An 18,997-nucleotide genomic window follows, 5' to 3' on the forward strand; every position below is an offset into this window, starting at 1 on the left:
AATGGAAGTCACCCAAACATCACAGATGGGTGCCAGGTAACAGAGGACTAGTAGTTCTATTGTTACACTGAGATGGCAGCATCCTGGAGACATCTTTCTCATACATACAGCAATCTTACAAGTCATGTATTTAAAAGTAAGAATATGGGGAATACCCCCATACCGTGCATACAGGAAGATTTCCTTCTCCTTACAAAACGTTTTCAAAGGGTTTTAGCTAGTTTTCAGGTTTGGTGTTTAACTGTGCAATTATATTTGTATGATACAGCTTTTAATATCAATCACTGTTGGATCACATTGTTATGAAGCTATCACAAAGTCATCATGCCTGAAATACCACATTTCAAACCAAGGATTTAACTTTGGTATGAAAAGCCAACATTCCAAAAACCACAACAGTCAAAGTCATACAGCCTTTCTCACAACTGTCCCTGTATTTTAGGGAAGCCACTGTTTGTGTTTCTATATTTTGATTCATCTTATTAAAATGGGACATTGTGTTGAGAACCTCAAAGTTGATAGTATCATTATATCAAATCAAATTGTGCCTAGTTCAATGGCCTTTTTCCTAATTATCTTTTTTGTGCTTTTTCCTTAATTCTGGAGCTAAAAATTGAAAGCTATTAAGTATGGTATATGTATGTATGTATGTATGTATAGCAGATGTAGTCACTGATACCTTCTTTAGGACTGTAGGAACAAATACAATTTCAAAGGTAGACCATGGAACACCTGTAACCAATTTCTCTTTCAAGGTTTTCAGTGCTAATGTTTTTCTTGCATTGGCTATACATTGCATAACCTATGCAAAAATATTTTGGCATTTATAAGGTACCTTAGGGTGCAAACATGACAGGTGTTTTCGTCAGTTTTTTGACTGATTTAACTACCATTGACAAAATAAAGTGAACATAAGACATCCCCAATAAATGGGACAGTGAATAGTCCCCTTCTTGCCAACTGTTGACAATGACCTGGATATCCAGAATGCAAATTATTGGCCATGCATGAAGAAAATCGAGCATATATAGAATACGCTGATGTATCAGTATTAAAACAATCATCCACTGCTTCCTTATCAAGCTGCCTTGCATTTATTTATTCAGTCTAACAATAACTTTACTGTCAGCCATTCCTTAGTATCTTCATACCATTTATAAATGTGTCCCACTTTGCTGTTGGTATTTTTATCCAGTCTTGCCACATGTTATGGCCATGTTTTACAACTTCTGTCATTTGCCTTCTTGTTTCAGGGTCAAAACCTTCATGATCTCATCACACATTTTCCAATTTGGACATTTTCTACTGAAAAAGATTATAGAGAGTAGGTTTCTTGATAGTGTTATCTAAAATATTTCATACCAAGGAAAAGCTTTCTAATAACATTGTCATCCTATCTAGTCAAAGGAAAAGATACATTATTCGATGTAATGAAAATATACCATCTCTTCCCTGATGCATCCTCTTTTGAACAGCTTTTTCTTCAATGCTAATAAAGTCCAGATTAGGTAACTCCCGCCAATCATATAGGATGGCATGACTTCTTGAATGTTTTTACCCTGGCCTTTGCAAGATATTTATTGTCCATTCCGGTATGGATGATGGAAGCCGTTTTAAGTATCAGGACATATAACTGTATGCTCGGAAATTTCCTCCAAAAAAATCATGCATCATATGGAGCCTCACCTTATTTACAATGTCTGGTTTACTGTTCAGTAAAATGTGTGTTATATTGGTTTGTAGTAATGTTGATTTACTACTTGAGTTGTCTAGTTGAATATGACAGACACAGTGCAAACTGAAGGGACAAAGCATCTTAATATAATTTCTTCAGGTCACAAATGACAGAGGTTCTTCCCCTACTCACATTAAGATTTCACAGCATCCTTTATGAAGGTATCATTGTTCTAGTTGAGGATAGCCCATACTGTACATAATAAGGAAATTCACAAACCTCTATGATTTACTTCCACAGAAGACAGTTTTCTGTTTAGTGGGGTAAAGTGTTTTCATATTTAGACTACTTTACTCATGTTTCTGTGGAATGTGAAAACTCTACATATTTAACAAGCATTTTTCTAACCACACAAAACCACCTCTAAGAGCCAATAAAACCAATGTATGCTCATGCACATATATTTACAGGGTTACAAACAATTTGTTGATCTCACAGTAAATGCTGTGTGGCGTGGTGTGGCTTAGATGCTAGTCCCAGCTGATGGAAGTAGACAAAGTCCATCCCTGTCTTATGCCTGTAATAATTTGAAAGGCAAACTTTAGGGATTTATTGTTGTTGAGATTTGTATTAAGATTATTTTACAAAAGTTTAACCCAGTCAATGAATTGAAGGTCAAGTCTCACATGCCATCCTAATATTGAGTGGAAGTTCTAAAACTGGAGAAGAAGTAATTTAGACTTCCTGCATGAGTGAGGACAAAAGCCTGCCTCAAGTATGTTGTATTTCTGCTTTTCTATAGGCTCAGCACAATTATCCTTTCGATTTTTTACTGGACCAGAAGCAATATGAGAAATGTCATCTGACCATTAGATTCAGGTTCATAGTTAATTACTAGGCATGTACTCCAAAAGACCATTGATGACCTTAGCCCAATTTTTCAATCACCCCAACACTGTCCTGTTAAGTGACTTTCCAAAGGTCACATAGATAACAAGTAAAGGCTGAGGGAATAAAACCTTGGATCATAGTAAGAAGCTTGTTAATTAGTTAGAGATGTAACCCTCTGCACTAACTGCCAGATTACTAACTCTCATCATTGCTTGACTTAAAGTAGCTGTGCCTTATACAGAATAAAATAAATAAATAACTAAATATTATCCTAGTTTGACCTGGATTACCATTATGGTAACCTCCAGTTATTCAATCTAGTACCCATATGGGATTGTCGGGAAATATAAATATTCTCTCTTGCTCCAAAGGGTAAAGTATGCCAGATATCCAGCAGATGCACTGTTTGAAACTACTCTTAAATTAGAGTAACTGCTAGTTTTTTATGTTGTCGCCATGATGCTTTGGTTTGGTGCTATAATACTTGGTATGTTAAGTTGTTATAAGTATATATTTACTGAGTTCATAGTATCAGTGTACACATGTGCAAAATTTAACAAGACTGCAGCCATTGTTTTTAGTTGTTGTTCTGGCAGGATTGCAAAGAGGTTGTCTGGTAGTTGTCACAGATAATTAAAGCTGGCAGCCCTTAAAAAGCTACTTCTTGTGGTACAGGTTCTGATTCCCATGGCCTTCATTTGCTTGCTGTAAGACCTTGAGTAAGTTGATTAACCAGACAGTGCTTTGGACAATTGTGAATTTGGGCAAGGCTCCTTAATGGTCGTCTGAAGTGCATGCCTAAAGTAACTGCCTCTTAACCTTAAGACCTATGTAGTGCTTGTTCCTGGAGTGTATGAAAATGCCCTTCAAGGCACTATAGTTTTTTCAAAGGTTCGTAGGTAGTACTATGCTAGGTGCTCTTGTGGGCCATTTCAAGCCTATGTTATTTCCCTTTCAAAGGCAGGAATCAAACTATTTACCTTGTGTCTGTGAGGTAAACACCTTAACCGTTATACAAACCCTCAGCCCCAAAACAGTTTTCTTATATAGCCACCCTATCTGTACTGGGTCCATATTATACACCTACTGTTGTATTGCCTTCTGGAAATTGAAAGTTCATCTACCCATTTGCTTTCTCTAGCCACCTATATGCAAGTAATAGGCTATTTTATTTTATTTTTTTACATATACAAGTATCTTATTGCAAATAGCTGTTGTATATAGATTGTTTATTTTATAATATATGTTATAATGTAAGGACCAGTTCCAGTCAAGTAATCCCAGCTATTATTTGTTTTGATTTCACTTGGTTAAGTGAGCAAATATATAATTCATTTTGCAGGTGAAGCATTTTGTGTTTCCTGCCCAATTATGTTTGTCATTTTACATTTTTTTTTATCATTTCTTTTGCTTCAAATTGAAGAAAAATGTTTTCTGTACCATGTGAGAAGAAAATAAAACTTAACTTAGAACCTATGAGGAGTGATCATAAACATTTTCATTTTTACATATTTGTGTATATTTTGTTTGTATAAGGTTTTCAATGAATTGTTGAATGTACTGATAAAATCTGTATGATCATTCTTAATAGTAGCTGGTTTATTGTCTTCTCGAATATCTTAATATTTCAAAAAAAGCTGATATTTTTATTTGATTAGAAAGTGATATATAGTTTGTTCAATACTAATGATATATTTTCATTTTTGATGACTTTCAGCAAATGCAATGCTACACAAATCAGAATAATCGTAGAATAATTGTAGCAATCTATTACTATATAGAGCTTTTTAAAATTTATTTTCTTGTTCTGAATTTAGCATGGATATTGTATATTTCATTCTTTCAGTCCATTAACATTCAGTTGTTTTTAGTGATGATTCATGTTGTTTCCTCAAGAAAGATCATTAATGTGTGCATAATATGTGATTATATAATTATTGTCATACATACTGACTGATGAGGAAAGCAGACAATCACTTTATTTATCAGCTTGGATTTTGTAATTTTTTGCACTTCTGGCTTTTACCTGGTGTGCAGAAAGTCTCATCTAAAATAGATATGTTTAGCAGAAACTGTGCTGTCAAAGAACAGTCTAGTTTCTGTTCTGCATGTGCAGTATTTTACTTTATTTTCTGTTCATTTATACAGATGTGTTTTGTCTTAAGCAATGTTTTAAATGTATCTTCATGGTTGCAATATCTGTATCAATATTATTTTCACATTGTACTGGAAAGTTACAGTATGATGTTTTGATCATCAGTGTCCCCTTGATAAAATGTATGTTTAGTATTTTTGAAACAGAAACTGTGATTATTATTAAGAAATGCATTCTAGAATGTTCATATATTGCTCCTCCCTAAATTTCTGTAAGCAGCAAGATCTGTAATTCTTCCGATGCTATGCCTCTTCTCAACTCATTGTGATTACACAAACACACATGCACTCACATCCCTGTGTTGCTGAGTAATACAGTTTACAATATGTATATGGGCTTGAGACAAAGAAACTACCAGCAACACCATCACAGAGTGCACATACCTCTAGCCATCTTAATACAGATCAAAATACCACAATAGACATGATGCCACACAAACTCATAGGCCATGATAAACTATAAAGTCCCAAAGAGGCTACCATCCATGTTAAAAACATCCACCTAACACAGTGCTTCCTTTTTCACATCATCAGCAGTAATGACTCATATCTTTAAACATGTCAGCATCATCTATTTACCAGCATAAACAGACTCTGTAGTTAAATCATCATGTAGCCAAGAGAAATAATCACAAGGACCTTTGACCAGCTCAGTCAGTAAAAGACTAAGACATCGCATGGCTGATGAGCAACTGCTGATGTACACTTCCATGTCTATAAGAGGAAGCTTCCTGGTTACTATTTCTGACCCTTCCAGTTGCTACTGCAATGCTATTATTGTGCTCATGTCTTTTGCCATGATACACGGCCCCTCAGAATCTACAAGAATCCACATAAAACTCTGATGGCCACAAGCTCACCATGCCACAGTAGCCACTAAACTGGGTGTCTTATATCAATCATAAACTCACCCTTTTCCTCCTAATTACATTTACCTGTGGTATTTTGTTATTGCTAACCAATTACAGAAAAGCCAGAGTACTGATTCCAGTCTTCTTGTGATGCAATCAAGCTTAATATCATCCTCTGAAGGGCAGGCAGTTCCTCTCCACAAGACAACCGTCTCCCATTACCCATCTTGTCTCTCTGTACAGTTTTATATGCAGTTTAAGTTTATGTAAGGCAAGCTCAATATAGGACTGAAAGGTCAACCTTCTGTGTTTCAGTAGGATGAGTTTGAGACAACAAAAGAAGGCCCATGGGGATGATTCTTCTATTTAAAAAAAAATGAATATTTGGCAGTGTTTCACAATATCAATCCCCACCCACCCCAGGTTCAGTAGAAACCTGAAAAATTTTACACAATGCTTGACACCCATACATTTACTTTGGACAATGTGAATAGGTCCAGTATTCGATTTCAACAGGGTAATTGCAACTCCAAATTGATAATACACTTAGCTAAGTGTACTGTGTGTTCAGGATTTTATATAGGAAAGACAGAGAGGAAGTTTAATAAGCGTATCTATGCACATTTGTACAGTATAAAGACGAAGGATGAAAACAATGCCTTATATAGGCATGTGAAGAAGTGTGGAGATAGGCATAATTTTAAATTTGCTATACTGGACACCATTCAAATAGACCCTAGAGGGGGAGATTACAAAGGTATGTTATCTTACAAAGAAATTTGGTGGCAATTATACACTGATGCTTCCACATTGCCAGGGCTTAACGATTACATCACTATTAAGCCTTTTTTGAATACTGCCCGTTAGCTTACATTTAGGATTTAAATTTAGTTATATAAAAGTAATGGAGGCCACTAATTTAGGACGTATTATATTAGGGTGACTTTATAATATATTCATTTAGTATCATTGTATTACTTTTTATAAAGCAGATTTGTATAAATCAATTATGTTTATTCTGATTACAGACAGTGTAAGAAATGTACTGTATAGATTTAATAGGATGGTTTTAGTTTTTTTTAAAAGGGTATGTGTTACTTTAAATTGTAACATTATTGGCGCCAAAACATCTATTTAAATGGCAACAGTTTTTTTGTAGTGTTGTTCTGATGAAGCCCGTAATGTAATGGGTGAAAGCACTTAACTTGATGGATTTTAAATTACATTAAATCATTGGTTTATTATTTTAGAACGGTCAACTGTGGTTTTTGTCAGTGGAGATTCTTGTAGTTAGTACTACAGGGAATTACGGCTTTACAAAGGATTTATTGGCGTCTCAAGACACCGTGGCATTGGCGTTCTTCACCACATTTTGTCAATACATTTCTTTAAAGAAATCCTGTGGTAGGCCAAGATATTACTTCCATTGATGGGAATAAATCTTCTAGGACATTTTCTGCTTTTAACCATTCATTTTATAGATTTGGAAAAAAAGTTTCTATATCTTCCCTTCTGACATTTAGATTACTCAGTTGACAGACTCTAATGTCTAAGTATTTACTATCTAAGTTTGCTAATATGCAGCAAACCTTAACTTCTTTACCAATCTCTGACACTAAATTCTCCCTGCTGGAAATGCAAAACTCACCCTTAAGCCACTAAACCAGTGATGGTGAACCTTTTGGGCTCAGTGTGTCAAATATTTGGAAAATGACTATCATGACTTCACTGGCATGTCGCCCCCCCCAAACAAAAGAGAAACAATTCTTTACATATTCATTTATTAAAAAATACAGTCCAATCATGTATGCTGCTATGCATTATAAAATAAATCAGTGACTTACAACAGGGGAAACAATCTGTGCACTGATAATTGAGCTTAAAACAGTGCACCAACAAATTACCCTACATTTAATAGTAACTTTGAATTGAACTGGAAAAAATATGGAACACATTGCATTTGCTTTCATTAACCTCAATTAATTACTTTTTGTTGCTGAGTTTTAACAGACAAGTGCAGGGTCACATGTATTTTTGTTCATTCAGTTTCTTCGGTAACTCAGGTGTTGGTGAACGCTGATGTGTCACCTAAAATGGCACAGGGTGTCACTTTTAACATGTGTGTCATAGGTGCTCCATCACTGCACTAAACATTCTATTAAGTGTGCTTATATTGCAATTGATGCTGTATCCAGAGCTACTGTTAGAGGTATTGTAATGCTTAGGAATGCATGGCTTAGATTACATAATTTCCAAAATGATACCAAGATTCAGCTACTGAATGGATATCTTGATTAGGAGCCATATGTTTCACAGTTTTGCTGAAGTATTAATGAAATTGTAAGAAAATTGAAAGTTGATGCAAAGAGTCAAACAACTCCTTTTGTCTGCTGTCCTTAAACACCAGAGGCATTACCCCTCTTCCCTAGTCCATTTTTGAAAGCCTTTTAAATCATGTCAAAAGCATTCCAGACATTTCAAGAAAAAAATGGGTGGGAAATTCAAAAAGCAATGATAATGGATCCCAAGGACCCTCCATTCAAAGGAAATCTCAGTGACAACCTATGAAAACCCCACCTCATCCCAGCCACTCTTCCCAAATTATATTTAATCTCTCCCACTGCCTTCACTTTCAGAAACAAATAACTTCAGATACTTAGGTTCCAAAAGTAATCAAGAATGGGTAACAGACTACAATGTAGTTCAATCTCTAAAAGAACAAATCGATCTGTTTTGTCAAATCCTGTAAAACCTGCTAACCCAGAGTTTGATAGAATCAACACCTCTTTCCCAAACAGGCAAAGCTTTTATTCAAGAATGCCCTATTTCCCAGAAAGGAAGACACATGGAGATCTGTGTAACGTCCATCCTCTGAGCCAGTAATCAAAGAGCCTCAATCCTCACCAGTGACACTGGTAGAGAACGTTCACTTACAAGAAAAATAGATGCACATGGTATTTTCATATGCAGCTCTCTGCACCAAGCACAATTTCCCTTAAGAGCACACAGGGATCATATTGCATTCCTTGGGCTGGACGTCCACTCCAGGCCCCAGATAAGACCTCACCTTTCTGTCTGCAGCAATCAGTGCTCTGTATCTGTGTTCCAAGTAGCTGACACACACACTCTCTGTGATTTGGTTCACACACACACACACAGACACACACACACACGCACACATACACACACACACACACACACACACACACACACACACACACACACACACACACACACACACACACACACACACACACCGGGGAAAAGGCTGCCAGAGATTTAACCCCTATTCCACCTCCCCCAGACTATAAGGCAGATTCACTGCCACCAGCCAGCTGCTTTAAACTCTTACCAGGGTACCCAATTACCCATAGTAAAATTAATACTTATATAGTTGGTAGTGTTAACTAATCAGCAAGACTTTCAGGACATTATACCACAGTATCACTAAATAAGTGCAAGTACTCTCAAAAGTTAATATATTTTCTAAATGACAGGCCGCAATGTAAGGTTTAGATATATTCAATAATGAATAATAAAAGAAAAGCATGAAAATACTGAATATATATTTACAATCAACACCACAATTTCAATTCATGGGAAATATAAAAAATAGCACAGATGGAGAGACTCGTACAGATACAGAAAAACAATACTTTTAGTTAATCTCAAAATATTTTCCTAACTGTCTGAAGAATTACTGTTCCCTAGTTAATTTACTTATTAAAGCAAGGCAAGATGAAGTGGGTGAGTGGTATTGTCAGTTCCAAAACAGAGTTATGAATGACCTCTGTCAAATCTCTCACTAGTATCTAAATACAATTTCAGTGCTGGCTACAGAATGATATCATATCTGGTCACCAGATTCTGTGATTCTCATATTACCACCCTAAGTAGAAGCTGAGTCAGGACCTAGCACAGATGTGTCACAATACACACCTAGAACTTTGCAAAGTTTATTCCAGCATCTGGAGGCTGCAAATCAATTCCAACTCTTTCATCATCCATCCTGCAGAGACTAACCAGCCATTCTCTGGCACCCTAGGGTAACAATTATTTCATCACTAAGGACAATAAGAGCAAGATCCCAGCCAAGACATTGCATCTCTGACTGCAGTCAGGCCTGTGAGATAAAATTGTATGGGCTAAACCAAGTTATTTAATTTCAGGCCATTTTTCTTAAGGTTAGCTGAGCTGAGCTTAACCTTTTCCCTTCTACCATCCTCTGTTAACATACATACATTTCATCAGTTACAATACTAAAGCCTAACATAAATGTATATTCTTTTTCTGTCCAGCAGCGTAAAGTGTTGATACATTTTTAACATAGGCAACTTTCAAATACATTTTTAACAGAAGCATCTATGCAAATCAGTTTGATATTCAAATGACATATAATTCTATGCAAAACTCCAGCTAGCCATGTTGGCATATGTTACACATGCACTGCCCTTCTCTCTCTTTAGGACAACTGTCACTATCTCACATCATTACAGCCTATTTTAGACCTGTCAAAGCTAAACACTTTTCTTTTGATTCCAAATTTCAAGATGCTTACTTTGCAAACTATTTTTCTCCTTCTGTTTCTTGGTCCTTGATAGTTACTCTAGACTTCAAAGATGCCTAGTGACACATTCCATTTCAAAATACACACAAGCTTTAGCTAATATTTTTTGCCTTAGGATTGCATTTTAAGGTTACATCTTCATCTTTTTGTCTTGACACTGCTCTGGGAATTTTTATGTGCCTAGCCTCAGATGTAGCCTTTTGCAGGTTTCATGACATTTGTATTTTCCCGTATTTGGACAATTGCCTCATTTTATCTCCTTCCATACAAGACACCCTAGCAGCTCTTCAATTCTCTACTTATCATTTCAGCAGATGTGATTTTAAATTAAACTTGAAAAAGTCTTATTTAAACCCTTATCACAGGTTAGTGTTTCCTGGGTATCTGCAATACGCCTCTCTTTCCACTGTTGCCATCTCTCCAGTCCAAGTATCGTCTAGATTCACTTTTTGAATCTGGCCTCCAAAACATGTCCATGCAAGAGAACATTTCAAAATTCTGGGTTACACAGCCTTGTCCATTTTAATGGTCCCATTTGCCAGACCTCGCATGAGAAAAATCAGGTGTTGCCTGAAATCAGTTTGGGTCCAGTATCCATATCCTTTATCTTTTCAAATTCCAGTTATCAACTCATTCATCAAGAAGGAACTTCTATGGTGAGAAAATCAGTTTTTCCTAAATCCAGGGCTTCCATTTCCTTCTCTTCCTACTCAGGCAATCACAACAGAAGCTTCATAATTTTCATGGGGTGGGGGTGGCATCACTTTCTCAAGGCATAAAGCTCCAGAGCATGTGGAAGCCTTATTTCATGAGCAACTATCTTTACCTTTTTGTCTTTCCATATGAAATGGTGGCTTTAATAAAAGCTAACAAAGCTTTAAATCAGCTTTGGGCTCAAGGATCTGAGCAAGTAACAGCTGACAATGCCACAGTGATGTGTTATATAAACAAACAAGGTAGGTACAAAGTCATACCCCCTGTGCAGGCTATCTATAATTGCTTGGGAGCTGGCGATACACAATAGCAGATACTTTGCACAGATCTAGGATAGACACTCACAAGTGGCTGATATATCCGGTGGTCTTTCAAGACATTACCCATATGTGGAAACTCCTATGGAAGATATGTTTGCCTCCTACTTCAACAGGCAACTAAATCAGTTCTAGTCCGGGACTCATTGAAAAATGCCTGGAAAACAGAAATATTTTCTTTCACATGGATGGAAATGTTTTTCCATGCATTTTCTTCTTTCCTAGATCAATATCTACTTGCCAGATATGCATCTGGTGACTCCTTTTTAGCCCAGACAGCACTGTTTCATTATTCTATTGCATCTGGCCAGGGGCAATTACCAAAAGCTTCCCCACCCATTGGATTTCCTCTGATCCTTAACCCATGACAACATTTAAAATGTCAGCTTGACAGTACAGATGATAGGTTTGGATCCCATTTAGGTATTTTCAAATTTTATTTATTTATTTTTATTTTATTTTTTTTTTGAGGACTTGCAGAAGGTATTAAAGAGGCTTCAACATCTTTTACTAGAAACATCATACCTACGCAAATGGAAAAAGATTTTCTAGTTAATTCAAAATCATACTCCAAAATACTTTAAAATAAACATTAGGACCCACCTTTTGGATTCCAAAATATACTTCTAACTCTCTTCTCCTGGCTAAAAATTGAAAATCTCTATCCATCTTCCTGTATTTGTAGTGTCCGTTTGAGCTTTCTACATAAACTAAACTTCTAGGCTATCATCAGAACTCTCAATAGCTTAGCCACACCCAGGAAGTCTTAGCAAACAATTTGCTCTCTAATAGTAAAGCCCCATACATATTTTATTGCACCTACCCATAAATATATACATAGATACAGATGTACGTAAACATACATACATATATACAGTGAGATAGACTCAAACCAAAAACATAGTATTAAACTGTCATTCATATAATGCAGAACCCTTCTAATGTGGTAGCCACCACCAAAATACAGCAAACCATACTTTCATCTAGGTTAGCTGCCCTTGCTGGTCTATTTAGTCTAATCAGTTTATCTTGGTGCTCTGATTAACCTGTCCCATTTTGTTAGAGATTTGCCTTGCCCATAATTATATATTACCCCTAATGAGAATAACTGGGATCATACCATAGATAATGTGAGAGGACCCATGCATGGAATAAAGCATTTATTAAAAATGTATATCAGAGACAAGTAATAAACATACAATTCCATATGAAATATAGATGCTGCATGTTTAAGCCCAGGTAAATGCACAACTATAAGACAGTAAAAAAATTAAATATGGAAACAAGTTTTATATCTAAAATACAAATGTCAAAGCAATGAATAATATTATACTGACATTCAGTGGTCAAATACAGTTCCAACTGATTTACTTATGCTATACTTTAAATATGCCCCATTGATAACCCCTAAATTCAGTATCTGTGATATTTCTCTTTTGCATGCAGCAACCATACTTTATTAAAATTATTAGGAGATAAAGAAACATAAAATATTCCCAGTTTCTCATAGTTAAATTACATTATAAAACAGGACTGTGAGATATTTCAATATCCATACCCCTTTTTCTTACTATTAATCATAATGAAAACAATTGTGCAAACGGAGTGTCAGCTTATTTACATATGACATCAGTAATAGTTTAAACACATTAGGGATACAGACAGCAGGCAAGAGGGGGCTGGAAATTTTTGAAGAAAACTGACAAAAGAACCAAGGTATTGGGAGCAAATGAATAGAAAGAAAGAAAGGTAACAGAATCGGAAGACAGCAAGATCTTATTTGGACTGCAGGTTAAAGATTGCTTTTCATATCAAGGACTGATATCAGAGTATAGGCAAAGAGAAATAAACATGGGAGTCCAAATGAAAGACCAGCACTGGTAGAGTTTTTAGTAGAATCTAGAACAGAAGGTGCCATTAAGAAAGGAATAATAAGTAGACCATGTAGAATATTGTATGATAACTATAAGAATCCATCAGATGAAGTTAGAAAGGACTGGGAAGAGAAATTAGATAAGCAATTCACAAAGAAACAATGGGGGGATATATGTATGCCTGTCAAGTATGCAGTAAAGTCTAGATGATTTAGGTTCTTTGCTTGGAAGTGCTAGGTATTTTTATACCCCAAGTAAACTCTAAAGTATTTTTCCTCAGGTAGACAGCAAATGTTGCAGGTGTGATTGGGAACATATTTTCTGGGAGTGTAATAAGTTGGCAGACTTTACAGATTCCCTGCAAACTGTTCTGTTGTAGATGCTGAGTGAGCAAATTGGTGTAACTAAGGAAATGATGTTTTTGAGATGTGATATCGAATCAGAATTCCCTAGACAAAGTAAGGCCTTCCTGAGTCTAATTATGGTATCTACCAAAAAAGGAATTACGAGAAAATTGAAATCAAAGTCTAAACCAACTTTACTAGAATTCACAAGATAGTAATAGATAAAACAACTGGAATCAGGATCTTTAGAAAAGGGTAGGAGCAAATTACATAGGAAAAAAAGATAATTGTGAGATCTGTACATGCAGTGGAGGAATGAGGTTTAAAAGAAGGCAGGATTTTAATGAGAGCTATGTAATGGTTGACTGACAAAAACTAGATATACTATAAGTGATGTATAATGTTTGCAGCTACATTTGTGTTACCATGGTTTGTAATGCATAATGTTTGCAATTGAGGTTGTGCCAGTATGGTTTATTTTAATTTATATAAATGTAGGATTGCTTATGTCATACATGATAATTTAATAAAGATGTGTCTTGTTTAAAAACATAATCTTTTAAAAACATTACCAGTAATCATTAATTTTCTGTGTACATTAGTGATTAAACCCCCTCCTCTGGAAAGGTGCTACGATATAAATGAAATTGCACTTATTCTTTTCTAGCAACTTTAAAAGAAAGCATCTTTTGGACTTTATAATAATCTGAAGTAGTTGTCCAAATGAAAATTAAACAGAATGGTGGAGGAATTATAAATAAACTTGAGCGTTAGGATCCATGCACATCCAATCAAATGACCTGAACTGTTTGTTCTGTTATCTTCAGTCATTTCAATGCTCAGAAGGTCCTGCAGATTATTTTTTAATGGAGATATTTGCTATTATTAGATTTTACAGGATTACATAGATTCTATGGGGAATCTGTTTGAAATAGTGATAGTTGGGTTCAAGTGATACTTTGTGCCATTTAGAACTACTAAAAAAAAAAAAAAGAGAGATTATGACCTGAGTCTAGGGCAGCTCGTGCTGTTGGGTTGCAGGACTGCAGCCTCCACCCCCCCTCCCCAGCTGTAAACAAACAAGAAAAATAAAAATAAAAAATAGAAAAAGAAAATAAAATAAAAAATAAGCGAGTTGTGGAATATCACGCATGAGCGGCATTTCCTGGTGAACCATTCTGGAGCATGCACACAAAATCCAGACTGTCTAACCAGTAGTCCAGATTGGATAAAGAGCATTCATCAGCATTTTCCCAGTGGTCTATGCAGTTACAACTGCATAGACTTGAAGGGAGATTGGTCTGCAACATCTGCAGGCTGGGTAGCACCCAGCCTGTTCTCGTGGGAAGGATGTCTTGTCGTAGGCTTCAGATGGAAGTACTTGCTTGCTTCAAAGGTGGCTGCATTTAGTGTAGGCTTGAACCCTGTACCTTGGGCCCAGGTGGCAAGAGCCTGAATTCCCTACCCACCACCATTTGTAAAAAAATTGCAGATTTTTCCCTCTTATTTGTTCTGTTCCTCATAAAATCTGTGGTTTCTGTATGTTTGTGTCCTTACAACACCAGTAGTATAATGGTGCAGTGGTGGCATTGTTGCCTGACAGCTACAGGATTTCTGGTTTGATTTTTGGCTGGGGTGCCTTCTGTGTGGAGTCTGCATTTCCTCCCCATGTTTGTGTGGGTTTCCTCTGGATGCTCTGGTATCCTCCCATCTTACAAAGACATGTGTCTGGAGTGTTTCTCCCTGGGCCTCAACTGTAGGTTGGCTTTTGTTCCAAGTCAGACTTTCCTGGTTAACAAATGTTAAATAAAAATGACAAGCATTTGAATTTCAGACTTCATATTCTTCAGAAAGTACATGGTAACACAAAACCTTTTATTCTAGCAATTTTCTAAGTTTATAAGATATATATTTGAAATATGTCCCTATTTTTGGGACTGTATTCCCCCATTATTGGCTTCATCCAGGTTTTTTTGTGCTAAGGATGAGAGCTATGGTAAGAACTGAATTCACTGAATATGTTTGGGGGCTGTATTCCCCCATTACTGGCTTTGTTCAGGTGTTTTCTGCTAAGAGGTTGAGAGCTATGGTGAGAACTAAATTCACTAAATGGTAGCCATTTAAGTTTCAGTCTACCTCTCTTTCACAAAACAGCTGATTTGGCATAGTGGTATGTTGCTCTGACTGTTTTGCACAGGGTCCTGGGTTCAAGACTTGACAGTGAAATTTATGGTGGTAACACAACATTTTATTCTAGCAACTTTCCGACATTATACAAGCAATGTTTAAACTGTGTCCCTAGTTTTTGGCCTTTTGCCCCCCCCATAAATTTGGGCTTTTTCCAGATTTCTTGTGCTGCAAAGTTCAAAGATACAGCTGAGTGTTGAGTAAATTTTAAAAGGAGCTGAGAGCTGCAGAGATGCAAAGGTTTAGTGCTGCTTATGCTGAGTCTGCTTGCATTGTTAATAGCATAACAGGTGGTGTACTTGCTTTTGATGCAGAAGGCTGTGGGTTCTACTCCCACAGTAGGTATATGCATTGCTGATACTGTACTGTGTTGCAAAGGGGGTGAATTCTGCACTCCTTTTTGGCAAAGATACCTAGTAACTGTGAATCTGTTATCGGTTTGCCATCTATTCCCTATTGCAGTATTACTAGCTTATAATTTTTTTAGTGTAGCATAGGCAATTTATTCCTCAAGGGCAACAGGCACTTTATTTGTAGATGAAACAATTAAATATAAAGTTGTTTGCTAGTAGCAACCTCTTCATTCATTACAGATCTTTTTAATGTGGAATTATTTAGATGACTTTTACTTCTTCAGAGATTGTGTATATTTACTGATATTGGTGGACTGTAGAAGTGTGGGTAGACTTTTATGATGGCAATGTTCGGAAATGGGCAGTTTTGTCATTATTGGTGCATCCATTTTGTTTCATTGTTTACTGGAAAAATGTTCAAAACAATAAATTTAAAAAGGTCTCTAAAACTGTACTGTATTGTACAAGGAATATAATTTTATACAATCAGGAAGGTGTATGAAAGAGCATGTGTGCAAGGGGCCTGTGATTTGAAAACAGCGCAAACCCAAAGTTAATCTTTATCTGCCAATGGCAAAATGTATTTTATTTGAATGTGGGTTTCAATGTTGTTTCAATGAATGTGAGTTTCAAGGGCAGAAAAGTTTTAATGCTAAGTCTGTTTCATTGTGAGACTGCATTGCTTTGTTTAGCAGATATCTATTAGTGTTTGCACAGTAAAATGCAAAATAAAACTTTCAAATGAATTCCAAATCATTGCAGAAGTAAATCATTATGCACATTAATGTTTATTGTAAATGGGGTGAAATAGCCAAGTAATGGTTTATTGGAATGGTTGCTGGGGGGATGCTCCATTTGACCATGATTTTGTGAGGGAGGAAGGGTGGCAAACTCAAAGACAGCCTCAGCTGAACTATACCTCTCAACTGTCCAGATTTTTGCTTCTTATTTTTGGTTTGTTCCTCATAAAATGTGTGTTTTTTGGCAATTCATTTAAGAATTAAGTCATTAAATAATGACAGACACTGAGTTTCAGACTTCATAACCTTCAGAAAAATGCATGCTAAAGCAAGACCTGTTATTCTATCAACTGTCTCAATTTATACAAGAGCAATTTTTTAGTACTGTGTATATGTTCCCCCAATATATTTGGCCTTGTCCAGATTTCCTGCATTAACAGGTTGAGAGATACATGCAAATAGAATGCTTTATAGAATTAGGCATATCCAAACCTCTCAACTGTCTCCGATTTTGGCTTAAAATGTTGCTCTTCCCCTAAAAATCCCTCCGCAAAATGGCAATATTGGAAGAAAATGTGGAGGGCTTACAATTAATAAATAACTGTAATAATCAGACTTATAGATTACTTTTATTTCAGAAATGCATGTAGATTTTTTTATTTTGTCAGCTGCTCAAGTTAGCAGTACTAATATTAAAAAAGTGTCCCTTCTTTGACAGGTTCCCAGCTGTATTGTCTGGCTATTTTATATTTTTGCATCACATTTTTGGTCCGTTTTTCATAAAATTGAGAAAGTTTTTTGGCAAATTAGTGGCAAATCATTAAAGACTAAAGTTAGAAAATAATGACAGGCATTTGAGTTTCAGATTTCATACGCTTCAGAAAATTCATACTAATGCAAGACCTACTATTCTATTATCTTTCTAAGTTTATAAGAGCAATATTTAAAAATCGTCCTTATTTTTGGGCCTCTGTCCCATTTCTATGTATGGCTTTGTCCAGATTTTTTGCTCTGAGGTTGAGAGGTATGACAAATGTGTCAGGGCCATCACAGTCAGCCAGAGACATTTCAAATTGTGACATATTTGTTGCACCCCACTCCCCCATGTTGTGACTCCGGATGTGTCCAAGCCAGGCAAGGAGAAGTTATGTAGGGTAAATGTGCAGAGTATCCCCCCAGCCAAAGTAGACACAAGTACTACAGTGGCTTTTCATCTGTCCTTGATTTTGCAGAATGTTCTGGTTTCTGTTATATTTTTGTACTGTTGATTTATGCTTATTATTATTCAGAAAGTGTCAGTTGCTCTGTGTTTAAGTAGCAATGCTTTAATGACCATCATGTAAGCTTGTCTGAGATTGTAAGATGCAAGTAAGCTTTAATAAACATACTGTTAAAAGAACTGCCAACAATGAAAGCCTTTCTGTTGTTGCCAGGCAGATAATACTTACATAACTAGATAATGTATAAGCCTTGAGTATTGAAATGCATATGACAGTATTTGTAATAAAGGACAGGATTACAGTATTTTAAGAAGCTCATTACCTCTGTTGGAAACTTGCAGTCATCTCTGCAGGCTTTACCCGTAAACTAAACAGAATGCCAATCTATCATGTGTGGTCCATAACCTGTGCAGTAATCCTTTAAGCAACTTATCTTAAGCTTGTTTCTTGTTTACTGTTCATTTTTTACTTTGATCATGTTATCCCCATGAAACAAGTAGATAGTTGTTGTCAGACAGCAGACCTTTTTTGGATAAGAAACATCTTTACAAGTGGGAGTATCACAGAGATTGCTACTTTCAGCATGCTAATTGGTACTTCTATAAAGCTGAATATAAATTATAATTAGAACTGCAGTGCAAGGAGAAGTGGTTTGAGTTGAGTACTGCTTGTTTTTCTTATACTTGATTTTGACTGGCATTCCAGTAATGTATTTAAAAAGTAATTTATTTTTTCATGCCTCACAACCTTTTTGTTTCCATCTAGATATTAAGTAAGCTGTCATGCAGCCAATGCATTGAAATATTTTTTTTCTTCTACACTTCATTTTGTCTTGATTGGACTCTCATAGTAACGGTTTGGCACCCAGGGCAGCATATTTAATTAAAGTTACAGTTTCTGTGGTTTTGAGCAGAGCTCCTCCCCTTTCTAGTTGTCCACACCCCTTCCCATTGACCCCACCCATTCAGCTGTCTCCTGCAGCCCCCCTTTGATTTGAAGTCACCAGCCGCCACTGCCTGAGTCTAAAGTTTAGGCAAACTGAAATCTTCATATCTGTCCTTCTGTGTTTACTTGGTTTATAAGATGGGTATATAAAATGGTGGGTCAACC

General features: G+C 36.1%; 1 protein-coding gene across 7 annotated transcripts in view; it reads left to right on the top strand.

The window, feature by feature from the left end:
• MAG (myelin associated glycoprotein) overlaps positions 1-18,997 on the top strand; it is a 2,406,588-nt gene that overhangs the window by 2,187,051 nt on the left and 200,540 nt on the right. The gene's annotated exons all lie outside the window — the stretch shown is intronic.

The sequence above is a fragment of the Protopterus annectens genome, chromosome 8.part0 (assembly GCF_019279795.1).
Source record: "Protopterus annectens isolate FY-2018-M chromosome 8.part0, PAN1.0, whole genome shotgun sequence".
Classification (NCBI taxonomy): Eukaryota; Metazoa; Chordata; order Ceratodontiformes; family Protopteridae; genus Protopterus; species Protopterus annectens.